This window comes from Leucopleurus acutus, assembly GCF_964270905.1.
Source record: "Leucopleurus acutus genome assembly, chromosome: 11".
Lineage (NCBI taxonomy): Eukaryota > Metazoa > Chordata > Mammalia > Artiodactyla > Delphinidae > Leucopleurus > Leucopleurus acutus.
This window is the reverse complement of record NC_139152.1, coordinates 64,996,731-65,011,194: the sequence shown is the minus strand read 5'-3', so window position 1 is coordinate 65,011,194 and position 14,464 is coordinate 64,996,731.

The following is a 14,464-nucleotide window of genomic DNA, read 5'->3' as shown; positions in this document are numbered from 1 at the left end:
GGCCCGTGAGCCAGGGCCGCTGAGCCTGCGCGTCCGGAGCCTGTGCTCCGCAACGGGAGAGGCCACGAGAGTGAGAGGCCCGCGTACCGCAAAAAAAAAAAAAAAAGGCTGAAGGTAAAGATAGAGTGGGAAGAGTATGGCTTTGAGTAACAGAGGACATGATGGCTTGTGAAGGACAGTTTTCTTTGGGAGGTGAGCATGACGAGTGGAAGAAGAGGCAATGGTTGAGGCAGGTCTCTTTTGATTCTTTTTCAACATCTCTGTGAGGTAGGTTTTTAGACTCCCACAGTATATACTATTTCCATTTGCAAAACGAATCGAATTCGAAGTGAGGTGAGTGATTCAGCTTAGAAGCATGAGCTTAATAGATGTGCTGTGGTCCCAGGAAGAGCACAAGCTTTCCAGCTGGATCTGCTTTGGAGTCCTGGCTAGGCTGCTTGGTGGATTTGTGTGATCTTGTTTAAGTTACTTCATTTTCTCATCTGTACAATTGACCTAGGGAAGCCGGGGCTGTTACTGAAAGACTAAGTGAGTGACTGTATGGGAAGCACCCACACACATTAGCTTTTCACTAAATGGAAACTATTATGATGACAAAGTTACAGAAGAAGGTTGTAAAATCTTTATTTTCTGAAGATATTGAAAAACCAGACAGATGTTCATGAAATTGTAATATTAAGTGTGGTCCTGGAAGAGAGGATTTGAAAACCTTCCGTACACTCCCAACAAATACATCTTTTTTTGTTTTTTTTCCTCAATGCAAAATAATGTGGTGTTGATATGATGATTCAAACTATTTACTAGTGTATAAAGTAAAACTGGGGGCTTCCCTGGTGGCGCAGTGGTTGAGAGTCCGCCTGCCGATGCAGGGGACACGGGTTCGTGCCCCGGTCCGGGAAGATCCCACATGCCGTGGAACGGCTAGGCCCATGAGCCATGGCCGCTGAGCCTGCGCTCCGCAACGGGAGAGGCCACAACAGTGAGAGGCCCGCGTACCGCAAAAAAAAAAAAAAAAAAGTAAAGTAAAACTGTACTGCCTCTAATTCTATGCCCCGAGGTGATCACCATGAACAGTTTGACCTATACCCTTTCATATCTTTCCCTGGTTACATGAAAAAAATAAACATACAGATATACATATACACTTTTTTTTAAATAAAATGGAATTATATTCTGCACATATTTCTGCAACTTTTTTTTTTAGATAACAATGTATTATGGACATCTTTCTATGACAATTCATGGAGTTCTATCTAGTTTTTAGTTTATTTTTGTTTAAATAGCTGTATAATATTCCCTAGTGTGGTTACGTCGTTATTTGTTCAATCAATCTCCTGCTGTTTGACTTTTGGATTGTTTGGTTTTTTTGTCATAACAAAGGATGCTGCAACGCACAACCTTGTATGTCTTATTTCTGTAGGATATATTGCTAGAAATATGCATGGCTGCGTCAATTCATATTTGATATTGTAATAGGTTAGTTTTCAGAAGACTTGACTAGTTTCAGGTTAGAATTTATTTTAACTGAGTTTAAACCAGTATATATGGCTTACATTACTGAAAAACAGCTTAAAAGAAATGGCCTATTGACCAATGAGTTCAATGGGACATCAAGTGAATAAAGTTGGAAGTAGATGTTTATTTCTCTTGGACTCTGGCAGTTATAGGATTGTCTTCTTCCCAGAACTTGTTTCAGTAACTCTGATCCCCTGGGAACAAAATCGCATCTTTGGGAGCTTTGGGGTTTGCTGAAGAGGAATGTCCTTAGATGTTTTATGGTGATACTGGTGGCTCAAGTTAGATCATTTGTACCTTTTTGTCAACAGTGTCAAAGAGGTGGGGGAGATGCAGTTTGAACTTTGTTCATATCCCAGAGGAGACTGTCAAGATAACCATGGCAATTTCCTCTTGTACTTTTAAGAGTGAAATCAGTTTGGAGAAAGTTGGTATCTTACTTTTGGTATCTTACTTTAGTGGGAGAAATGCAGCATGCTTAGTTATCCAACTCATACACCTGCCACCTATTTTAGCAAAATGGAATCTGAGAGCATGTGTCATTTGCATTGTTTGGAGCGAGAGGAAAACTGGTTGTACTGTAGCTGGGGGATTTTTCTCTTTCTTTGCCCTCCAAACTCCCTTATCTCCTTCTATTTCAAACACTTCCACTGCCAAAAGCCTAATCCACATCTGCACAAAGAGAAACTACTACACTGATAGCACGGGGAAAAGCACTGGGGCCCTTGGCATTCTCCCCTGGTTAAAAGCACTTCTATTAACGTTTGTTGATTTGTCTCCGAGAAAGAGTCTTATTTTCTCTCTGGTGGCTCTAGAAGAGGAAATTAATTTCTAGTTTTGAATTCATTTTCTTCTTTATGTGAATGTTAAAGCTTTTATTAAAAATAATGCATGCACATGGTTTAAAAATAAAATAGTGCAAAAAGACTTATAATGAAAAATAGTTTACCCACTCCTTCCTACCTCAGTTCTGGTCACATTTTTAACTTCTGTTTCTTCTGATGACTACCTCCATCCCTCTAAATAGAATTCTTACACTGCTCCTTTTCTTTTGTTAAGAAATCAATTATATACATACATATATATACATATATACCATAGATAAATACATATATATAATCTTCTGCTATTATACTTGAGAATTTACTCTTTTTTCCTTCCCCCACATTTAAATCATCATTTTTAGTTCTGCAGTGAGTTATCGTATTTAGGTTGTTTTCACTTGTAGAAAGAGAAAATCAATTCCAAATATTTAAGCAGTAAGGAAAATGGTATTTTCCCACAGTAAGATGTTCCAAGATAGGTTAACTATAAGGTTAATCAATTCAGATAATGTCTAAAACAATATGAGAGGCCGTTTCTTCCTTTATATCTTTCCCAGAAGTTCAGTGCCGATTTTTGCCTCCTGTCTCTTTGGCTAGAACCAGCCACATACTCAGCACTAATGACTGACAAGGGGTGTGCAGTTATCACGATTTAGATCAATCATGATTTACCCTTGAGTTCCTGAGCACATGATTCCAAAGAATAACGTGGGCACATGAATAGAACCTGGGCTCTGCTAACAAGCAAAATGCAGGGGGAAAGGGAGAGAAGGGGAGGTGGCAATAGGTCAGGCACCAGTAACGTCCACTCTAATTACCTTGGTAACGTTAACGCATTTATACCTTTATTTGCTTCTCCATAGATTCCAAATCCTTCCCCTCAGCAATCTTCCTTCCCTTTCATTTATTTATTTATTTATTTATTTATTTATTTATTTATTTATGGCTGTGTTGGGTCTTCGTTGCTGCGCGCGGGCTTTTTCTAGTTGCGGCGAGCGGGGGCTACTCTTCGTTGCGGTGCGCGGGCTTCTCATTGCGGTGGCTTCTCTTGTTGCGGAGCATGGGCTCTAGGCGCGTGGGCTTCTGTAGCTGTGGCACGCGGGCTCAGTGGTCGTGGCTCGCGGGCTCTAGAGCGCAGGCTCAGTAGTTGTGGCGCATGGGCTTAGTTGCTACGCGGCATGTGGGATCTTCCCGGACCAGGACTCGAATCCATGTCCCCTGCATTGGCAGGTGGATTCTTAATCACTGCGCCACCAGGGAAGCCCCTTCCCTCCCTTTCACTTGCCAGCATTTGCCATTGTACATTTACATCATTTTCTACCATTCACATTCTGCTCTGTACATTTTTTAAGTTTTTCAAGTTTTATGCATAGATTAACTTGCTAAAAATCAATAATCGGTGTTTGCATTATTATGGTATATAATTCTCTTTCAAAATCAAAATTCTATCTTCTACAGCTGCTGCTGTGCCTGGTGCATAACAGACACTTGTATTTGCTGAATGAATGAATGTGCCAAGTTATTTACAAATGGATTCTACCTGTAATGTCAAGTCCAATAGGGAGGAGAGAGGGAGGGGGAAGGGTGAGGAAAGGGATGTAGGAACACGCCTACATTTGGGAACCCAACCTTCTCTTGTTGGGTTCTGATAATGAAGGTAGTTAAAGCTACTATAGAAACAAAACCTTTGGCCTGGGCGAAATCTCAGCTTGCATATGTAAATTGCAATACTCTATGATTCCTTTTTCTCTGAGAATTGGAAGAATCTTTCTTCCAAAGACAGTGATAGGGCATGTGTTACTGCCAGCTGGGGGGACTTTGTCCAGTTCTGGACTGGTGCCTCTGTGTGCAAAATAATTTCCTTTGCTCAGGGCTGGAGAACGTACAGCTCTCACACAGGAGAACATACAGGCTTTCAATTAGTATTTACCTCAACAGGCTAGCTCCCTGTGATAAATGACCCATGGGGAAAGACAAATGAAGCCCGGCACTGGGCAAGCTGTTCTCTGAGAATAACTCTGCTCTCCGGGTATTGTCAATGCGAATTCCTGGTGAGGGGCAATGCATTGTGTCCCAGGGAGTAAAAGCACACAGGAGTGAGTATTGCTGTGAGGACTGTGGGTGAAGTGGCTCTAAGGAGGAGTCAATAACTGATGGATGGAGACTTAGAAATGTGAGATTTTATATAGGAAATCTTTGTAGCTCTGATTAGAATCAGAATATGGATTCTGCTCAGAAGGCACCTCTGAAATACTTGCCACTCCATTTCACTATTCATGCAATTCACATGATTTAGCCTATCGGTGGGCAGAAACCCTGATTACAATGACGTTAATTAGAATGTCTGTACTCACACCTAGTGGAACATTTCCCTGGCTTTGCATCTCAAGTAGTGAACTGAAGAGGGAATTTTAACGATGCCCTATTAAGGCAGCTAAACAGTGCAACAAATAGTTCTCACTTCCTCAGCTGGCATCGTTAAGAAAATAATTTGTTCTAGTAGAATTCTAGTTCCTTAACAATTGAGGGTTATTGTTGGTTCTCAAAGGACCAATGATTCAGATACCTTTTTGGATGGGCGTAGGGGAAAAGGTAGAAAAGGTTTCTTTGTTTGCACGGAGGAGAGGAATAATTTTATTCCTCTCATTGACATTTTTTTTTCTTATGATAATTATTTTGGAATACTTTTCTCCCACCACGGGCCAACTTAGGGTAACTGTGGAAATTGAGTTACAGAGAAGTGGTAAGCCAAAATTCCTGCATCATTAAATTTAGTATCGGATAATAATATGGGTTCTGCTGGCGAGTAGCCATATTTAAGCAGCCTGCTCCTATTTCAAACCAAAAAAATTTGGCCCTGTTTGGACTGACCCTTGAGATTCAGGGCGGTTAAATCTGGGTCTCGGAACCTCTCTGAAATGGACACACCTCCTCCCTTGCCCTGCCTTTCGCTTCTACCCTAGGATGAGCCCATATTAACCCCTGGATTACTAACTCCAACCTGGGCCAGTCTTCTTGCCTTTCCTGAACTCCAGACCTGAATCTGTGGGTGGGCTGCTCGCTGGAATCTGATTGGACTTAGTGGTGGAGCAGCAGGGCTGGGGTGAACGCTATGATTCCCCCCATGTCAGGTTCTTTTCACCATCAGATTTTTCACTCGGAGTAGCTGTCTCCTTTCTCTTTGTACCCGTTTCTTTGTTCACCTTTTCCTCCTTTTTGTTGGTAGCCCATGCCCTCCACTGTCAGGCCTCACATCAAAGAGCTCCATCGCATGATGGTGGTGGCTGCATCTTCCTGAAACAAGTGGCCGAGGCTGGCAGGAGAGGTGGAGATTTTGCTCATCTGACATGGACGGGTTTGAAAGTAGTTTCTCTTGCTCTAATTTCTGGCTTAATCTCCTCTCCTCTTAGGACCCATCTGGGGTTTTAACCTCTTATGCCTTCTGGTTTACTTTTTCAGTCTTTCTTCCTCCACTGGCTTCTTCCTTTAGACCCACAGATGTGTTTAGATTTCCTTATAATTAGCCAAACCATATTTATTTCTGTATATATCTATATCTCTATCTGCATTTTCTCAGCCTGAGACTCCACCGAGCTATGGCCAGAATTCTTGAGTTGAGTCAATATTTCATCACCCATGTACCCTTTGACCCTTTTAAATCTGTCTTCTCCCCACAATATTTATCTGAAGTGGCTTCCTTCAAGGTCGCTGGCCACTTTTTATATTTAAAATTTTTTATTACAGAAAATGTCAAACATATATAAAGGTAGAGATAAGGTTATTCTCTTTGAATGCCTGGTGATTTCCTTTCTGTGATACTTTCTTTTATAATCAGCACTCTCACGCCTATCCCATTCCCACTGTAGGCCAATTATATAAGTTAAGGTAACTAATGAAGTTGAACTCTATGTCTTTCACAGAATGGTACTTAAAAAAATATAACCACCATATATCACACCTAACAAAATGAACAATTCTTTGATATCATCTAATTCCCAGGTACCTATTTTTTTCTGAAACTAATTATCTTTTAATTGCCAAAGCCAATGACCTTTGCCCTTATTCCTTTGATTTAACAGTCACAGTAGACCATTTTAGTGTGGTAATATTAAACTCTGGGTATAATAATCTCCTTACCTCAACTCCCGCTGTCATCATTTTTCCTTTTCTCAAGTGAGGATTGAGAGAATAGCCTAGATAGTCTCTTAGACTCCTTCCAATTCAGCCGTACATCTCAGAGTCTGCAACATTTCCTCAAGGAAGCCTTCCCCAGCTGCCTCACCTCACCTCACCAGGTCCAATTCCAAAGCAAATGTTCCTTGAAAAAAAAAAAAAAAATATATATATATATATACACACACACACACACACACACACACACACACACACACACACACATCTTCCTTGGAGAGAGATCTGTATCTATATATATCTATGTATATCTATATCACCATCATTTCTACAGATTCCTGAATTTGTTATTTGTTTAATTGTCTGTCACTCCTGGACAAATGGCCTCATAGTCATTCTCGTATGCCTAATGCCTAGTTAAATAGTACTGAACTCAACTATCTAATTAATTCATTTTTTAAAAATAAATTTATTTATTTATGTATATTTATTTTTGGCTGTGTTGGGTCCTCGTTTCTGTGCCAGGGCTTTCTCTAGTTGCGGCGAGCGGGGGCCACTCTTTATCGCGGTGCACGGGCCTCTCACTATTGTGGCCTCTCTTGCTGCGGAGCACAGGCTGCAGACGCGCAGGCTCAGTAGTTGTGGCTCACGGGCCCAGTTGCTCCACGGCATGTGGGCTCTTCCAAGACCAGGGCTTGAGTCCGTGTCCCCTGCATTGGCAGGCAGATTCTTAACCACTGCACCACCAGGGAAGCCCTCTAATTAATTCTTAATATTAACATTACTATTACTGATATGTAACAGTTATTGATCACTTACTGTATGTTAGGTTGTATGCTAAGTGCTATACATGCTTTATTTCATTTGATCCTGATAGCTCTTTGAATAAAGCCTCATTACCATTATTATTACTTTACAGATGAAGAAGCTGAGGCTTAGTGAGGTCACTGGGATCAAGGTAGGAGAGAGGGTGCGACAGGGACGTTGTATGGCGTAGAGGTTTGAGTCCCAGGTCTGTTGCTCCTTGACTGTGAGGTTATGGGCGAGGTTTGCTAAAAAAGGCAGGCCTCTGCTTCTCCACTGGCAGCATGAGCATTGTGACAAATCTTTGCCTTACAGAATGGTGAGGACTAATGGGATGATGCATTTGAAGCCACTTGAAAACTGTTAGGTTTGTGAGAAAATCAAGCATGATCTTTCAACTATAATTTACTGCTCTCATTGGGGAATAACTACCTTCTATTCTTTCTCCCTAGTCATGTAATGCAGAGTTGTAATCATAGCATGCATTCAATTTCATGGCCTACTTGTCCAGTTATGGACATCATTATGTTGCTATATATTTTTTCTTTTTACTGTGAAGTGTATCACACACATAGAAGTGTGTATAAAATGCATATGCACATTTTAAGTAATAATTATAAAATGAAAAGTTGTAATACATGAAGTAGATTAAAACATTACCAACACTTTAGAAATGGCTCTGGGTCCCTCTCTGATTGTACCTACTTTTAACCCTTCTAGAGGAACCACTGTACTAGCTCTGCGTTCATTGTGGTGTTTCTCTTTATAGATTTATCACCTATGTGTATATCCTTCAACAACATAAGCACAAACCTAGCTGTGTAAGGAAAAGGCGATATTACCACCGATGAAACATAGAAAATATAACTTGCACAGAGTCACTGGGTCATGGCCTGGCCTCAGCTTTCCTGAAAGTTTTTAGGAGCCCCTTTTTGGGAAGTTGGGGGGCACAGTCAGGAGTGAATCCTGGGACGCAGGGCTTACCACAGTTAGGGCATCTGGCAGGAGTGTAGATGGGCCAGATACTGGATATCTAGCAGGAATAGGATGAAGGGAAGAGACTGCTTTGTATTTTCCAATTTTAAGCTTGCTATGGCCTAGTTCAAATTTTCAGGAATAGATCAAAACAAAACATTTCTCTAGAAAGAGTTGAGTACTCCCAGCTGATCCAGGAGTCAAGGTGTGCAGTAGAGAAGAGAATCATCAATGCATGGTTCAAATAAGCCAAGTGTGTATGAGAATCTGGGTCAGGCTTTATCTGGGCTTTCAATCCTCAGATTAAAATGATGGCAAAAAGGCAGGAGGATCTTGCTGATGGTAATTCTCAGCGTGTCAGTTTTTTGAATAACACTGTTCTGGTTGTTCTTCTATACTTGTTCTGTAACTACCTTCTTGGGATCTTCCTTCACATTCCTCCTGGAGATTCCATATGCTTTCCTTTACGTTGGACCTCCCTCCTGTTTTCTTAGACCCCATGTTTTTCTCTTTGTTGGTTTACGTCTTCATTTTGGTGGAACTCATTAGTCAGTTTTACTCAATAATGGGTTAGTGGGAGATAGATTTTTGTTTTTTGAGATCATGAGTGTCTAAAAATGCCTATATTCCATCTTCCCACTTGTTTGATAGTTTGATTGGGTATAGAATTCTAGACTGGCTGTCATTTGAAGCCATTTCTCCATTGTCTTCTAGCCTCCAGGGTAGCTGCTGAGATGTCCAGAGTGATATGGATTTCTTCTTCTCCTTCCCCATCCTCTTCCTCCTCCTTCTCTCTCCCTTCCCCTCTTCATCTCTCTCTCTCTGAAAACTTATAGAATCTTTTCTTTGCTCCAGTGTTTTGAGATGTTACAATAATGTCCATCATTCTAGGTTATTTTCATCCACTGTACTTGGCAGTCAGTGGACCCTTTCTATCTGGTATCTCAGTTTTGGGGAATGTTCCTTAATTATTTTGTTGATAATTTTGTCCTGTTTATTTCTCTGTTTCTGGAACTTGTACTGCTTAGGCATTGGATTTCCTGGATTGACTCTCTTATTTTTCTTATCTCTTTCTCTTCTTTCCTCTATCTTTGTCTTTTTTATGTGTGAGTGTTCCACCTCTGGGAAATTTCCTCAACCCTTCTATTTTTTATTTTTAACTTTTGTGATCACATTTCTAACTTATGAAAGCATTTTTTTCTTGTTCTCTGAAAATCCCTTTTAAAAAATAGCATTCTGTTTTTGTTTTATGAATGCAATATCTTATCTGATGAATAGCAAGCTGTTTATATGTTTTCTCTTTTTGCATCTTCTCTATTTCTACTAAGTGCTTTTTTTCTTAATTTTGTGCTCTGGGTCTCTATATTCTACACAGGATTGAGCATATTTTCATGTGGTTAAAGGCATTTGTATTTCCTATTCTTATTACTATCTTTCCATATCCAATGTTTTAAGATTGGCAATCATTAGTATTGGAATGCAAAACTCTTGGTGGAATATAAATTTATAACACCTTTTTTGGAGAGCAAGTAGGCAGTATCTCTCAAAATTCTGAAATGTACATACACTTTGATCAAGAACTTAGCATCAGAGAAATGCAAATTAAAGCTACATTGAGAGGCTTCTGTATGAGAAGAAATGAAGGGACAAGATTTACTTTGTTCCCTTAACTGGAAAACTGGACAAGATATACAAAACAATAATCTTCCAGCATTGGATAATAGGCAGTAAGAGATATATTCCTGAGAGAAGAAAAACAAACACACAAAACTTGGTGTGACTGTACCAGCTTACTGCCCGGAGGCAGTTTCCAGGTCACAGCACAGGAAGAAGGAAACTGGCAGTCCCAGTTAATTGTGGAGACAGAGATTGGAGTCTGGGGAGGCCAAGATGGCAACAATTTGTGGGTCAGAGTACCCTAGAGAATGGAGCTGCAGGGCGGGCAGAAAGGAGGGAGACAGGGAGGGAGGGAGGGAGGGAGCAGCAGTGGGTCCTTCTGAGACTTTGGCCCAGTACTGAGTGTGAGAGGGGAACTCTCTGAGACCAGAAAAAACAACCATCAAAAAGAAGTAGGAGGAACAATTACTGGGATTCAGACAGGCTGGGAATAGCTCATGTTCCCACAAGCCGTAGTGGAAAGACCTCATTATATACACATTGGGTAGAAACCTCCAAAGAGTATTATCTTAGTACTGGAACTAAATTAACCCTTGACTAGTGACTGCTTGGATACATCCTAACAAAGCTTAAAAGTAAGTCTTGAAAGCATTCAGCTTATTCCAGTAACTTATCTGTGTGCCAGGAAAATATCCAACCTCATTGAAAGGAATACAACAGACTCCAGAGATGACAGAACCGGCAGAAAAGGACGTTAAAACATCTATACACATACACGCTGGGGCTTCCCTGGTGGCGCAGTGGTTGAGAGTCCGCTTGCTGATGCAGGGGACACGGGTTCGTGCCCCGGTCCGGGAGGATCCCACATGCCGCGGAGCAGCTGGGCCTGTGAGCCATGGCCGCTGAGCCTGCGCGTCCGACGGGAGAAGCCACAACAGTGAGAGGCCTGCGTACCAAAAAAAAAAAAAAAAAGTAGAAGAAAACATGATGTGTTGAGGAGAGAAGTGGAACATAGATATATATTCCAAACGGAACTTTTAAAGATGAAAAAAATACCATATCTGAAATTAAAAATAGACCAGGTAGACATAACAGCAGATGAGGCACTGGAGAAGACAAGTTCAGTATACTTTAACGCAGTAACAGAAACCATCCAAAAGAAAGCACAGAGAATAAGGAGCCTAAGAAAAAACTTAAATAGAGCATCATGCTCTGTGGGACAATATTAAGTAGCCTAAACGCTACGTAATTGGACTCCTAGAGAAAAAGGGGAAGAAGAGAGAAAAATATTCAGACAGCCCTGGCCATTCCCAGTTATTGGAGGAAGCTTGGAAAATTTCAGAGGGGCTTTTGGTGACCAGGACCCATATTGGACCAGGTCCAGACTTGGAGTGCCCTGCTTGGATGACACTGCCGTCTCTGGCAGGTCCAGGCACGAGACTTAGAAAATTTCAAGGAAGGCGTTCCAGAGCACAGGGATCCTTGAGTGGCAAAATGTAGGACAGGGGCCCCACTTGCCAGTCTAAGGGTGTGATTGCATCTACACTCATATTTATCCCAGGGAAGAATGCAGCAGCCCCCTTCCCTGAAATGCCCGTTTGCATCTCTGCCGCTGACGGCACGTGATGTAAGTAAGGGAAATGAACTTTTATTGTATTAAACCCGTGAGATTTCAGGACATGTCTGTTATAGTAGCTATGCAGTAATTACCTGAATTAATCATCCCACCTCCTCCACGTTTTAATTACCTGTGAACTTGGATAACCTCCAGAATGGCTCGTATCACTGCAGTGGTCTTTTCCCCCCATACTCTTTTGGGTTTCCTCCATCAAGCCACTGCAGTGTGATTTTTATAGTTCAGGAATCTCACAACATTTCTAGTCTGCTGATGGAACTTTGTTCTAGTTTCTTTCTATCATCGCTGACATTTTTGGGATTTGGGGCTAAGAAAGTACTTAGATTTGTGTGCTTAATCCACCATCTTGAGTCAATCGTCCTCTCGTATTAATTTGCACTTTTTGATTCCTAATAAGACTGAATATTTTCCCATATATTTGTTTCCTAATTACTTCCTAATTTGTGATTTTGCTGCTCATGTCCTTTGCTTCTTTCTTGATTGCAATATTCAGTTATTAACAACTGAGAACTACTGATTTCAAATTTATTAATTCTAAAATGTGCCCTGTGCATTCCTATTCCTTGTATTTACTTATGTTGGTCAAGATTTGAGTTATTCTCTCTTCTCTCTCCTCTGCTTGTTTAAATTGGATCCTTCACAACATTTCTGAAAGACTTCCAGTTCAGTTACAGACCCAGTCTTCAGTTATCATTCCTCCAAATTACAGGCGTACCCCATTTTATCATGCTTTACGTTATTGCATTTTACAGATTCTGCGTTTTTTACACGTTAAGGTTTTGTAGCAACCCTGTGTCAAGCAACTCTATTGGCACCATTTTTCTAACAGCATCTGCTCACTTCGTGTCTCTATCACATTTTGCCACTTCTTGCAATATTTAAAACCTTTTCATTATTATTATATTTGTTATGGTGATCTGTGATCAGTGATCTTTAGTGTTACTATTGTAATTGTCTTGGGGCAAAGAATTGCACCCATATAAGACAGGGAACTCAATAGATAAAGGTGTTCTAACTGCTCCACTGACTGGCTACTCCCCATCTCTTTACCTCTTCTGGGGCCTCCCTGTTCCCTGAGACATATCGATATGGAAACTAGGCCAGTTAATAACCCTACAGTGGCCTCTAAGTGTTCAAGTAAAAGGAAGAATCACGTGTCTCTCCCTTTAAATCAGAAGCTAGAAGCTTAGTGAGGAAGGCATGTCAAAAGTCAAGACAAGCCAAAATCTAGGCCACTGGTGCCCCTTAGTCAAGCTGTGAATGGAAAGGAAAACTTCTTGAAGGAAATCCAAAGTGCTACTGCAGTGAACACACAGATGATAAGAAAGAGAAACAGCCTTATTGCTGATGTGGAGAAAGTTGTAGTGGTCTGGATAGACGATCAAACTAGCCATAACATTCCCTCAAACCAAAGCCTAATCCAGAGCAAGCCCCTACTCTCTTCAGTACTATGAAAGTTGAGAAAGGTGAGGTAGGAGCAGAGAAAAGTTTGAAGCTAGCAGACGTTGTTACATGAGGTTTAGGGGAGGAATCATCTCCATAACATAGAAGTGCAGGGTAAAGCAGCAAGTGCTGATGTAGAAGCTACAGCAAGTTATTAGAAGATCTAGCTAAGATCATTAATGAAGGTGGCCACACTGAACAATAGATTTTCAATGAAGACAGTATAGCCGCCTACTGGAAGAAGATGACATCTAGGATTTTCATAGCTAGAGAGGAAAAGTCAATGCCTGGCTTCAAAGCATCCAAGGACAGGCTGACTCTCTTGTTAGGGGCTAATGCAGCTGGTGACTTGAAGTTGAAGCCAATGCTCATTTACCATGCCCCAAATCCTAGGGTCCTTAAGAATGATGCTAAATCTACTCTGCCTGGGCTCTATAAATGGAAAAACAAAGCTTGGATGACAGCACATCTGTTTACAACATGGTTTCTTGAATATTTTAAGCACACTGCTGAGGCCTACGGCTCAGAAAAAAGCTTCTTTTCAAAATGGTATGGTTCATTGATAATGCATTTGGTCACCCAAGAGCTCTGATGGAGATGTACAATGAGATTCATGTTTTCATGCTGCTAACACAACATCCATTCTGCAGCCTATGGATCAAGGAATAATTTTGACTTTCAAGTCTTATTATTTAAGAAATACACTGTGTAAGGCTCTAGCTGCCGTAGACACTGGTTCCTCTGATGAATTTGGGCAAAGTAAATTGAAAACCTTCTGGAAAGGAGTCACTACATACATGCCATTAAAAACATTTGAGATTCATGAGAAGAGGTCAAAATATCAACATTAACAGGAATTTGGAAGAAGGTGATCCCAACCCTCATGGAAGATTTCATTGGAGGAAGTAACTGCAGAGGTGGTACAAACAGCAAGAGAACTAGAATTAGAAGTGGACTCTGAAGATGTGACTGAGATGCTGCAAGTTCATGATAAAACTTGAGCGGATGAGGAGTTGCTTCTTAGGAATGAGCAAAGAAAGTGGTTTCTTGAGATGGAATCTGCTCCTGCTGAAGATGCTGTGAAGATTGTAGAAATGACAGCAAAGGATTTAGAATATTACATAAACTTGGTTGATAAAGCAGAGTCAGGGTTTGAGAGGATTGACTCTAATTTTGCAAGAAGTCCTTGGGGTAAAATGCTATCAAACAGCATGGATGCTACAGAGAAGTCGTTCATGAAAGGAAGAGTCAATTGATGCAGCAGACGTCATGGTTGTCTTAATTTAAGGAATTGCCACTGCCAACCCAGCCTTCGGCAGCCACCACCCGCTCAGTCAGCACCAGCTACATCGAGGCATACCCTCCAACATCAAAAAGATTATGACTTGCTGAAGGCTCAGATGAAGACTAGCATATTTTTAGCAATAAAGTATTTTTATATTAAGGTATGTACATTGTTTTTCAAGACATAATGCTATTATTGCACACTTAATAGACTACAGTATAGTGTAAACATAAC